This window comes from Chenopodium quinoa, unplaced genomic scaffold, assembly GCF_001683475.1.
Source record: "Chenopodium quinoa cultivar QQ74 unplaced genomic scaffold, ASM168347v1, whole genome shotgun sequence".
In the NCBI taxonomy this organism is placed as follows: domain Eukaryota; kingdom Viridiplantae; phylum Streptophyta; class Magnoliopsida; order Caryophyllales; family Amaranthaceae; genus Chenopodium; species Chenopodium quinoa.
The window spans coordinates 531,438-543,523 of record NW_018745082.1 but is presented as its reverse complement, the minus strand read 5'-3'; positions in this window follow the sequence as shown (position 1 = coordinate 543,523).

The following is a 12,086-nucleotide window of genomic DNA, read 5'->3' as shown; positions in this document are numbered from 1 at the left end:
GATCTATGTCTTAATGAATTTTATCTTCATTAATCATACTAATTAACTAATAAATTTTGAATTTTGGGTATGCCTAAAATTCAACTGGAGATATCTAAAAGAAAATTTAAGCCGTAAGGGTCATAAGTTATTTCTATGTCAGAGTAATCCGTTGCAAACAATAAGACTAATAATCAAAATTTCTAGGATTCTTGTGTGTATTAATTTCGATAACTATCCTACGATTAAAGGCAAACTAATCTTTAGCTATTTATTTAGGGACTAACTAGTAGTCGTTTGAGATCACCTAATTTTGTTCTTTGTTATGTACTATGTACATTCAAGTTATGTTTTCGCATATCCCTAAACTAATTTAAGATAATGGGTTTCTCAATCTAAATAAGGATTGTTATGTAATACCTAATATTTTGGCCAAGCAACTATTTTCATCATTTATAATCGGCCTTTTATTTTAATAAAAACTGTGATTAAGCTAATGAGACCACTTTGTAATTGCAATAAATCTAGTGAAGAGTGCTGAAAACGAATGTAATTATCCGAAATAACTTTATACTTCTGTATTTTGTTAAAAAAAAAGAGAGAGAAATTGAACCACTTTGTTTTTGGTATGCCCAAATATAACTTAGGCATACCCAAATTAGGAAACATTTTATATTTATACTGTGGTCGATCAATGTAATTCTAATCAACTTAGGTATCCCAAATTGGGATTTTTTTTATACATAGTCCTAATAATTAACAAATAAAAATCAACTTTTGGGTTCGCCCAAAATTAAATTAAGGATATCTAAAAGCGAAATTTATGTATGCATGCTATGTAGGGGTTGAGAAGGTTTTTTTTCTACGAAGGGTAATTAATCTTCTGTAAGGTTTCTACGAAGGGTAATCCTTCGTGGGGAACAATATGACTAATAATCTAATTTGTTAGGATTCTTGTGTCTATGAATTCCGATAATCATCGATCCTTCGATTAAAGGTAAACTGATATTAAATGTTTTATTTTGGGACTAATTAACTAATAGTCAATCATGCTCCTTAACTAAAAATAAAAATAAACAATTTTGGATATGTTCAAAATTAACTTTTGGGAATTTCCAAATTTTAATGAAGGATATCTAAAAGCGAAATTTATGTATGTATGCTCTACAGGATTATGGTTATAAATTTTGAGTAACTTCTGTTTAATACAAGTATGTATTTAATTTTCATTAGAAAATTTTAAAATAATTATTTGTTACTATTATATTGGTACTATTATTAGTCTTGTAATGATTAGGCTTGTAATGATTCCACTATGGATGTACTTTGAAACTAATAAAGATCATTTCATATCAAAAACAAAAAATAATAACTATAGAGGTAGACAAGTAGTGCGCATTCTTCCTTTTTTTTGTCTTTTTTGAAAAAGTGTAGTGCCTCAATTTTTCCTAAAGAATCTGTTTTACGTTAAATAAAATTTGCCTAAAAATTCTTAATAAACGGTTTCAAAAAAAAAAAAAAAAAAACTTATTTAACACAAACATTTAGCGTGAAATCCCTTTTATCAGGAATATAACAGAATCTTTTGATATCCCATTATATTTACCTAAAATTAATCATACTAAATCTAATAATTATCACAACAAGATTTATTTTTTCTTTTGCAACCTAATACTTTATAGTGTATCTCTATATTGCATAATTGTGTGCTTAGACAAAACATGTGTGTTTACATAACAAAAAAATATAATTAAGTTCCAAACAATTACTATGTAATCCCAAAATAAAAATAAAAAAGATATTTATTTACCTTTAATGCTGAAAATAAATTCGAGGATAATTTCATTTATGAAGCATAATATTTTCTATTTGTCACTCTTAAATTTTGACAACACTATCCTTACATAGAACTTAACTGGCATAGTATAATTAGATTCTTATTTAGAAATCCCTAGTTTTAATTTAAGAGTAACCAAAATATATAATATATATATTAATAATGTTTTTTATTTTTTTTATTTTTTATTTTTTTCCTTCTTAGACTTACTCCTTTCATTGCTATTTTTTTTTCCTCAATGCCAATATTGTGTATTTGTGTTAAACTTAAAAACTTTGACCATAAAGCTTAAACATATTCCATAAGTTCATAAAACAATAGGCCGATGTTACTTTTGGGACTACCTAAATTATAGTTGGGTTTCCTAAAAGAAAAAAAAAGTTGGGTGTCACAAAAATTGACTTAATTTGCATTTTATAATAAGGTTATTTTATGTGAAGGATATTTTTTGTTAAAAGATAAGATGATCAAAATTATTGGGATAAGGAAATCACATAAAATCATTTATAATCATCCACTTTGTTTTAATTAAAAGGTAATTATCTTATACCTCTTTCTTTGGGTATAGACATTAATTTTGTTAACATATATAGTCTTTTAAAGGGACATGTGCACTTGCGTTTGTTTAAGATGTTTATATTAAAAAGTTATGGAGTACATGTTTTTCAATTTGATACAGTATAACCTTAGATGATTATACATAGGGGTGGGACTTTGGTCTGGCAGTTCGGTTTGACCTCGGTTTGAGTCGGTTTCGGTTTGGAGCGGTTCGGATTGAAACGGTTTAGTTTAGCTGGCGGGTCGGTTTGGTTCGGTTTGGGTTAGTCACGGCTCGGTTTGGTTTCGGTTTATTTCTTTGCGGTTTAAATTCGGTTTGGGTCATAAGCGGGTCGGTTTATAAACGATTCGGATTATGTCGGTTCGGTTTGATACGGGTCGGTTTAAGGGGCGGGTTTACCCGGGTCAATGTCAGTTCGGTTTACAAACGGTTTGGATCAAGCCGGTTTGGTTTGAAATGGGTCGGTTTAGGGGCGGATTTACCCGGGTCAATATCGGTTCGGTTTATAAACAGTGCGAATCATGTCGGTTCAGTTTGAAATGGGCCGGTTTAGTAGAGGGTTTACACAGTTCAATTGGTTCGGTTTATGAACGGTTTGGATCATGTCGGTTCGGTTTATAAGCGGTTTGGGTCATGAATTGAATTCATGATTGTTTTAAAGATCGCGTCATGACCATGATTTAATGAGTTGATACTTATAATACGATAAATCGATAATTAAGAATGTACAAATATTCAATTAGATTGATCAACAAGTATTTTAAACTTTTAAGTTTTAATAATCAGATATGTAAATATGTTTATCGATTGTAGATTTGTAGTACATACCAATAATTCAATGAGGCAATGATACTTATGATAGTATGATAATGATACCAACCATACATTCGTACGATATGATATACATAATAATTAATCTATAATTACATATACATTAACAATATCGTATTGAATCAATTTCCATTTCCAAACATTGCATTTCTTATAAATTATAACTTACACGAGATTAAATGGATTCGTTATTTAGTTTGTTACTTTATTTAGATTACTAACTCAAACAACTTAATAAGTTAAATGGACGAAATCACGAAATCACTAATTAAAGTGGTGATGAAAGCATTATGCAATACTAATGTACGAATAGTCAAATATACAACGGTTAGATTGAATGCCCATGAAAAACAATGGTTAGATTTTCATTACTTTATTAGTTATTTATATTATTACTTATTAAGTTATTATTAGTTTTATAGTTTATTATATATACTGATATACAATCACAGACTCACAGATGTCAGATATTGTCATATTGATGAGCATTAAGCCATTAACTCATTAAGTCATTAACTATGTCGTATTGAATCAATTTCAATTTTGAAACATTTGCGTTTCTTACAATTTATAACTTATAAGTAATAAACTAATAATAATAATAATAATAATAATAATAGTAATAATAATAATAATAATAATAATAATTATAATAATATTATAATAATAGTAGTAGTAAACTAGTAATAATAATAATATTAACAAATAATTATACTAACAATAATAATAATAATAATAATAATAATAAATAATTAAAAAAAACGGTCAAAAAGACCTAGAAAAGAACAAAGAAAATCTAGACCGTTAGATCTAGATGAATATTCTAGAATCTACAAAAAAAAAAAAAAAAAAAAATTAACGGTTAGATCTAACTTAGATGTTGAGATTGAATATGGACGGTTAGATCAACTGAAGTAAAACCTAAACCTAGAAAAAAAACCCACTCTCACTCTCTCAGCCATTCTCATTCACTCATTCAGCCGTTTCTCTCTCAATCTCACAATCTGTCATAGTTTCTCTCTCTAACTTCTCAGTTTCTCACTCTTTCGTTCTGAAATTCTCAAGAATCTCAAGCTCAATTTCGTTTCATTTGTGTTTTGGATCTACATTTCTGATTTCTAGCTTTACATTCTCGTTTTTTGTTAATTTTTGTTGTTTTCGTTTTGATTTTTTTCGTTTTTGTTCCGGTTTGTTTATTTAGGGTTTTTGTTTTCGTTTCATTTGTGTTTTGGATCTACATTTCTGATTTCTCGCTTTACATTCTCGTTTTTTTGTTAATTTTTGTTGTTTTCGTTTTGATTTTTCTCGTTTTTGTTTCGGTTTGTTTATTTAGGGTTTTTGTTTTCGTTTCATTTTTGTTTTGGATCTAAGTTCTGATTTCTGATTTCAAATCTTCCTCTCCTTCAAGCCGTCAAACCCTAAGGTAATTTTTTTGTTAATTTATTCGATTTTTTTCGTTTTCGTTTCGGTTTTTTTTTATTTCAAGTTCTGATAATCTACATTCTTGATTTTTTCTTTTGATCTCCAGTTCAGGTAGTTCTCCATCTTCAAATCTCCTTCAAGCCGTCAAAGGTAATTACTTTTTCCTTTTTGTTTTTTTTTAATACAGTTTTTCTGTTTTTGTATTTGATTATTGTTGTTGTTCTTGCTTGAATATAGTCGAAATATGCCTAAAATGAGTAAAATCTGTTGTTGATTGTATTTTTGTTTTTTACGGGAAAATGGTAGATTTGTGTTGTTTTGTTGTTTATTATGCTCGATTTAAAAGTAATGATGATGGGTTGTTCAGATTATGTGATTATTATTGTTGGAATACATGCATTGTTTATTTATTGGGATTTTAGCTTTATATTTTTAACCCATATTGTTGGAATACAAGCATTGTATATGATTGGCTTAAAGTTAGTACTTAAAATGTACACATATGTGACTGTATCGTATATAACTTTCTATATTCTGTTAGGATATATGTTGTAATCACGTTTGTTGTATAATTCTGAATTTTGAAACATTGACTAGTGCAAATAAAATTCTGAAATATGAACTATCTATTTAGTTGAATTTTGGTATTGAGTGAATAGGATTCACTGTCGTGACTTCAGTGTCAGTCACATGAGACAATGCATGCTTAATTGCTCACTATTAGTAGAATCTGTCACTTAATTTGGTACTTATAAGTTATAAATGCTGTTTTTTTTGTTTCAGTCATGTCTCGCGAGTATGATGAATTTGACTATGAGAGGCAATCAAATTTTGATACTGTTAGCTCTCAAGCTGCCTCTGTCTCGGTTGATGATGCTAGTAATACCGGCACTATCAATCCTTCTGTTAATAAACGTCAAAGAACCGCAGGTATATGGAAGCATTACACTTTTTTTGTAAAGACGATAGGTAATGAAAATGTAGATTATGCTCGTTGTAATTTGTGTGGCAAAGAATATAAAGCACCTGGTAAAGCGGGTACTTCAACTTGTAGAGCTCATATTAATGCATGTTTGGAAAAGCATGGTCTCCAGTCCGGTAACGAATCACAATTTGATCAAAAAACTTATTTACAAAAGTTTGCTAAAGTTATAATCTGCCATGCATATCCTTTAAATATTGTAGAGCATGAATATCTTAGGGAACTTCATGCATATTTGAATCCTAAGGTGCAGCATGTTTGTAGAAAAACTATGTTAAAGTATGTTATTGCTGAGCATGATAAATATAAATCCTTGTTGCTTGAGTCTTTGGCTAATGTTTCTGGTAGAGTTAGCTTTACATGTGACTTGTGGACTACATGTACTAACCGAGGCTATCTCACTTTGACTGCTCATTATGTTGATAACAGTTGGTCTCTTAGGTCTAAAATTTTAAATTTTAGATATTGTGGCCCTCCCCATACTGGTGTTGAGGTTGGAAAGTTTGTGTTTAAACTGATTAAAGAGTGGAACCTTCAAGGTAAGGCTTTTTCAATGACTGTTGATAATGCTCGTTCTATGGATGTTATGGTTGAATATTTGAAAAAAGAATTAATGCAATGCTCTCCTCTTCCTTGTAATGGGAAATTCTTTCATGTTCGATGTTCAGCTCATGTTTTAAATCTTATTGTTCAAAGAGGTTTAAAAGAAGTTCATGAAAGTGTTGAAAAATTGCGTGAGGTTGTTAAATATATTGATGCTTCTGATTCTAGATTAACTCAATTTGAGAATGCTTTGTCTGAGTTAGATTATGCTTTTAATGGTAAGTTATGTCTTGATGTTGTGACTCGTTGGAATGCCACTTATACAATGCTCCGAAAAGCCTTAGAAGCTAAGGATGCCTTGATTCTATATACTAGTAGGTTTTTGGGTATTTCTTATAGACTTGATGCTGATGAATGGGATACCATTCAAAAAATTTGTGATTTCCTTCAGCAATTTAATGATATAACTGTGTTATTTTCTGGTACCGAATATCCCACTTCTAATTTGTATTTTGTTAGTGTTTTAAAAATTGAGTACGCTATTACTCAAGCCTTTAAAGACCCTAAACTTGCACCCATGGTAGCAGTTATGCTTGAGAAGTTTGAGAGTTATTGGGAGGATTATAGTTTGATACTTTCAGTTGATATTGCTCTTGATCCTCGTTATAAGTTGTTTCGAGTGAGACATATGTTGAACTCGTTGTATAATGATGAGGCATGCGACGAAAAGATTATGATGATTAAGGAAGCTTTTTATGACCTCTATAAATTTTATTCTACTGCATCTAATACAAGCTGCAGAAATCCTGTCTCTTCAAACACAGCTCAATCTGAAAATTCTAATCGTACGTTGAGATCTCAAAATATTTTCACGGTATTTATGTTATACAATATACTCAATATTAATGGTAGTCTTCTATTTTTATTTGTAATGTCATAATTTAACTTTTATAATAAAAAATCTGTTGCAGTTGCGTGAGGTTGATGACGAATGTGATGATTCAACTAGATGCCCTCTGGCTGATCTTGAGGCATATTTGAATGGACCTCGTTCGCGATTAATTCAAGGGGAACATTTTGATGTTCTCAAGTATTGGGAATCTCAAGCTTTTTCTCTTCCTATTTTAGCTAATATGGCAAGGGATGTTTTGGCCATTCCTATTACATCGGTGGCCTCTGAATCTTCTTTTAGTTTGGGTGGTCGTATTTTGAACAAATATAGGGGTAAAATTTTGCCAAAGAATGTTGAGGCATTGGTTACCACCCAAAATTGGTGCCGTGGTTATCAAGCGGATGTTGAGGAAGACGTCCTCCTTATTGGTAAAGAGATTGAAGCCGAAAGTGCTTCATCTGCATAACTGGTATTTGTGTCTCATTGTGGTTTATTTTATCTTGAAAAATCGTTGCCCTTGTCTTTTATTTTCAGACTTGCTGGCAGCATTTTTCAAGACTTTTAAAATCGTTGCCCTTGTCATTTATTTTCAGACTTGCTAGCAGCATTTTTCACGACTTTTAAAATCGTTGCCCTTGTCATTTATGTTGAGACTTAAATAGTTAAATGTATTTTGGTACTTGCTGGCAGCATTTCTCAAGTTTTTGTTAAAACAACCATTGCTCTCTGAGAGCAATTTTAAAAAACAAAAGCTATAATTTTAAAGTTGCTTGAACTTGTTATGAGCTGCTGCCTGCTGGTAGTGCTTTTGCCTTTTGATTGATGTCTCTGCTGAGTTGTTGCTGCTGCTGTTTTATTGCTGCTGTTTCTTATGCTTGCTGCTGTTTTGTTGCTGCTGTTTCTTATGCTTGCTGTTTTAATTTTTCTTGAATCATCGTTGCCCTTGTCATTTATGTTGAGACTTCAATGTATATGTACTTGCTGGCAGCATTTTTCAAGTTTTAAGTTAAAACAACCATTGCTCAGTGATGATACGATAAACGTAAATCTGAGAGCAATTTTGAAAAAAAAAAATAAGTTCCTGCTGAGTCCCTTCTGCTTATATTATTCCTTGCTTCGGATAAGTTGTTGATCTGTTATTGCGTGTGCTGGTTCCTGCTTGTTGCTGCTATTTCCTCTGCTCTTGGGTGTTGGGCTGCTGCTTCAAGATTCTGCTCCCAAATCACTCACATTCTCACTCCTCCCTTCATCTTATCATGTATCATTTTTTGCAACCCTAAACTTGATGATGTTTCAGTTGATAAATCTGAAATCTAATCTGGGTAGTAGTGATAGTAGTTTCATTATGTATTGGTATATGTATTGTGAATTTTAATCAATGAAAATGGTGACTTTTTTTAATTGCTTGTTGATATTACTCTAATTTTAATGTTATTTATCTCCAATCTTATGTTATCTTATTGGATGATCATGAATATCAAGGAACAATGAAGATAATTTGGGTGGACTTTATTACTGGAATGAAAAGATACAAATGATATATCTTGTAATTAAAATAAATAAGTAATCTAAAACGATATTAATAATGTCGTTGGCCTAGATCTAGGTGATATAAACCTTTGTATAAACCTAAGCCGTTTGATTAGATCTACATTTATTAACATTAATTATTTAATTGTATTTACTATTTAGCCATTTAGGTTGTAAATAATTCAATTTGAATTAAGCAGTTTGTAATTGTATAAGTTTAAACAGGTTGCGATTCGAAAACAGTTCGATTTTAACGGTTTAACGGGTTATGGCAGTTCTGTTTAGACAGTTAGCGGATTATAACGGTTCGGTTTATACGTGCGGTTTAAACGGTTTCGGTTCATAAATGGTTAGCGGGTTACAAATGGTTCGGTTTAAACGGTTTTTTTTTTCGGTTTAAACGGTTTCGGTTTATAAAAGTTGGAAGTTAACACCAGTTAACGATTTCCGTCACGGAAATTTAACGTGGGTCCCATAAATTGGCTTCAACTCTCCTTCGTTTTCAATTTTTTACGAAACCCACCTTCGTGGCTGCCATCCCATTTTTTCTTCTTATTCCTCCCTTCATCTTTTCTTCGTCTTCTTCCTCCCTTCATCTTCATGGCTTCCATCCCAAACTCTTTCCTTCGTTCTTGCCCACCCTCCCCTCAACTGCCACCCCTTCCCTCCCCCCTCCCTTTCCCCCACCCCTACGCTGCCAACCGAACCCACCCCCCTTCCCTTTCCCCGTTCTCGCAACCAAATCAGCTCCTCTCCAAATACCAGCCCACAATCGCAACCCCTGCAGCCACCTCCTCACTCAAACCGCAAAAAATCAATTCCCAACATCAATTCCCGAAATCAGAGCAAATCGCAGATCCATCGAACCTCGTCTAGAAATCAATTTAAGTTTGCCGAAAAAAGTTACGGTGTGGTGGTTTAGGGGTTAGGGTGGCCGAAAAGGTTAAGGCGGGTCGATTCGTTAGGGTTTGGAGCAAAGTGTTGCAGAAGAGTGGTGGTAGTGGTGGTGGTTGCGGCGATTCAGATCTTTGATTGTGGTTTCGGTGTGGTGGCTTGGGTCGGGGCAGCAGGGGAAAAGGGAGAGGGTTGGGTTGCGTTTGTGGGGAAAAGGGGTGGGATGGGTTCGCCGGTCGTCGGTCGGGGGAGGGAGCTGGGTGGCTAACGGGATGGGGCAAGGTTGGTTTCTTGGGTGGTTGATTTAATTTTGGTGGCCGGTCCCCAGTTAACATGTTTGCTGGCTGCGAAGGCTTGGTCAGTAGCCGTACAGGGCCCTTTATGGGCGGCGGAATTGGTGGTAAAAAAAATGGAAGTTCTCAGTCGCTTTGTTCTCCAACGAAGGAGAAGATGAACCGGTGTTGAATTTTTATTTATTTTTTGTATGGTTTGATTTATGAGCACCAAAAATCTGTAAATCTGTAAATTATGAGCACCAAAAATCTGTAATGGATAAAATCAATGAAATGAAGGTTCAGAGAGGAAGTTTCGTGTTTTGCTGGGTGAAAATTGAAGTTGAAGCCAATTTGTGGGACCCACGTTAAATTTCCGTGACGGAAATCGTTAACTGGTGTTAACTTCCAACTTTTATATTTTTGGGAGGTGTTAAAATAAAAGTTTTTTTTTGGGGGGTGTTAAAAACCATTTTCAGCCTTTTGTCAGGTGTTAAAATCCAAAATATCCATAATTCAATTTGAATTAAGCAGTTTGTAATTGGATAAGTTTAAACAGGTTGCGATTCGAAAACAGTTCGATTTTAACGGTTTAACGGGTTATGGCAGTTCTGTTTAGACGGTTAGCGGATTATAACGGTTCGGTTTATACGTGCGGTTTAAACGGTTTCGGTTCATAAACGGGTCGGTTTAAACGGTTAGCGGGTTACAAATGGTTCGGTTTAAACGGTTTTTTTCGGTTTAAACGGTTTCGGTTTATAAACGGTTCGGGTCATTAACGGGTTTATAAACCATTCGGTTCGGTTTCGTTTCGGTTCGGATTTGCGCAGTTTGGTTTGTTATCGGTTTACGGTCCGTAACGGGTTGACATTGAGCGGTTCAATTCGGTTTCAGTTTGATATTGAACGGTTCAGTTCGGTTTTCGGTTTACATTTATCGGTTTATAAACGGATCGGTCCGTGATGGTTCGGTTCGGTAACGGGCGGTTTCACGGTTCGGTTTGAAAAGTCCCACCCCTAATTATACATATACCTTAAGGCCTGAACTAAGCTGAGTTGAACTGAACACATTGGAGCTGAAATGAATATTTTACAAGAGAAGGAAATTAGGAGCTGAACTGAACTGGACTGATTAGAGCTAAACTGAACTGAAATTAAGCTGAAGTGAACAGTCCCTTAGATAAATTAAAGTTTGAACATAATCCTTGTCAATTTTTTTTTGGTTACATAATCCACTAAACAAAAGATCTATATGTTACTATAGAACCACCTAAATTATAAATGAGTGTCACAAAAAAAAAAAAAAAGAATTTGCACATTATATTATAATTATTTTAAGTGAATGATAATTTGTTAAAAGATAATTAAGAATATAATTTATAGTGGTAAGTAAATCAAATAAGAATTTATATTAAAGATAAATTTTTTGTACCTAGGGCCTGCTTTGATTTACTGAACTGAACTGAACTTATTGGAGCTGAATTGAACTGAACTAAAATGAGCTGAAATGAATTGTTTATGAGAGAAAGAAATTAAGAGTTGAACTGAATTGAACTGATTGGAGCTTAATTGAACTGAGCTGAAGTGAAATTAAGCTAATGAGAACAGACCCTTATTCTTGGGACTGCACATTGATTGTTTGGGACATCCTAAGTACATTTTTTGTATGTACTTCGGGCCTGTTCACTTCAGCTTTATTTAAGTTAAGTTTAGTTTAGCTCCAATCAGTTCAGTTCAGTTAAGCTTCAATCAGTTCAGATCTGTACAACTCCTAATTTCCTTCTCTCATAAAATATTTGTTTCAGCTCTATTTAGTTTAGCTCTAATCAGTTCAGTTCAGCTCCAATCAGTTCAGTTCAGTTCAGCTCCAATCAGTTCAGTTCAGCTCCAATCAATTCAGTTTAGTTTAGCTCAGTTCAGTAAATGTGAACAGACCCTTCATATATAATTTTGTAAAGAGTCATGTATACTTGATTACATTCCCTCAAGGTGTTTTATATTCAAAATGTACGAGTTTATCTGAAATAACCTTAATTAGATATTTAAATCTTTTGGATAAAGACTAATTAAACATAATTCAACTAAACAAAAGAACAATGTTAAATATTGGAACCACCTACATTATTGTGTATCACCAATTAGTGACCTTATTTACACATTATAATAGTCGAGGTTCACTTTTAGTGCAAAACTTGTAAATTCACATTATTCACATTCTTACACTTAATTTATCAATTATCTTTTGATTCTTAAACACATAATTAGGGCCTGTTCACTCTAACTTAATTTCAGTTCAGTTCAGTTCAGTTCAGCTCCATTCATTTTAGTTTAGTTTAGTTAAGTTCC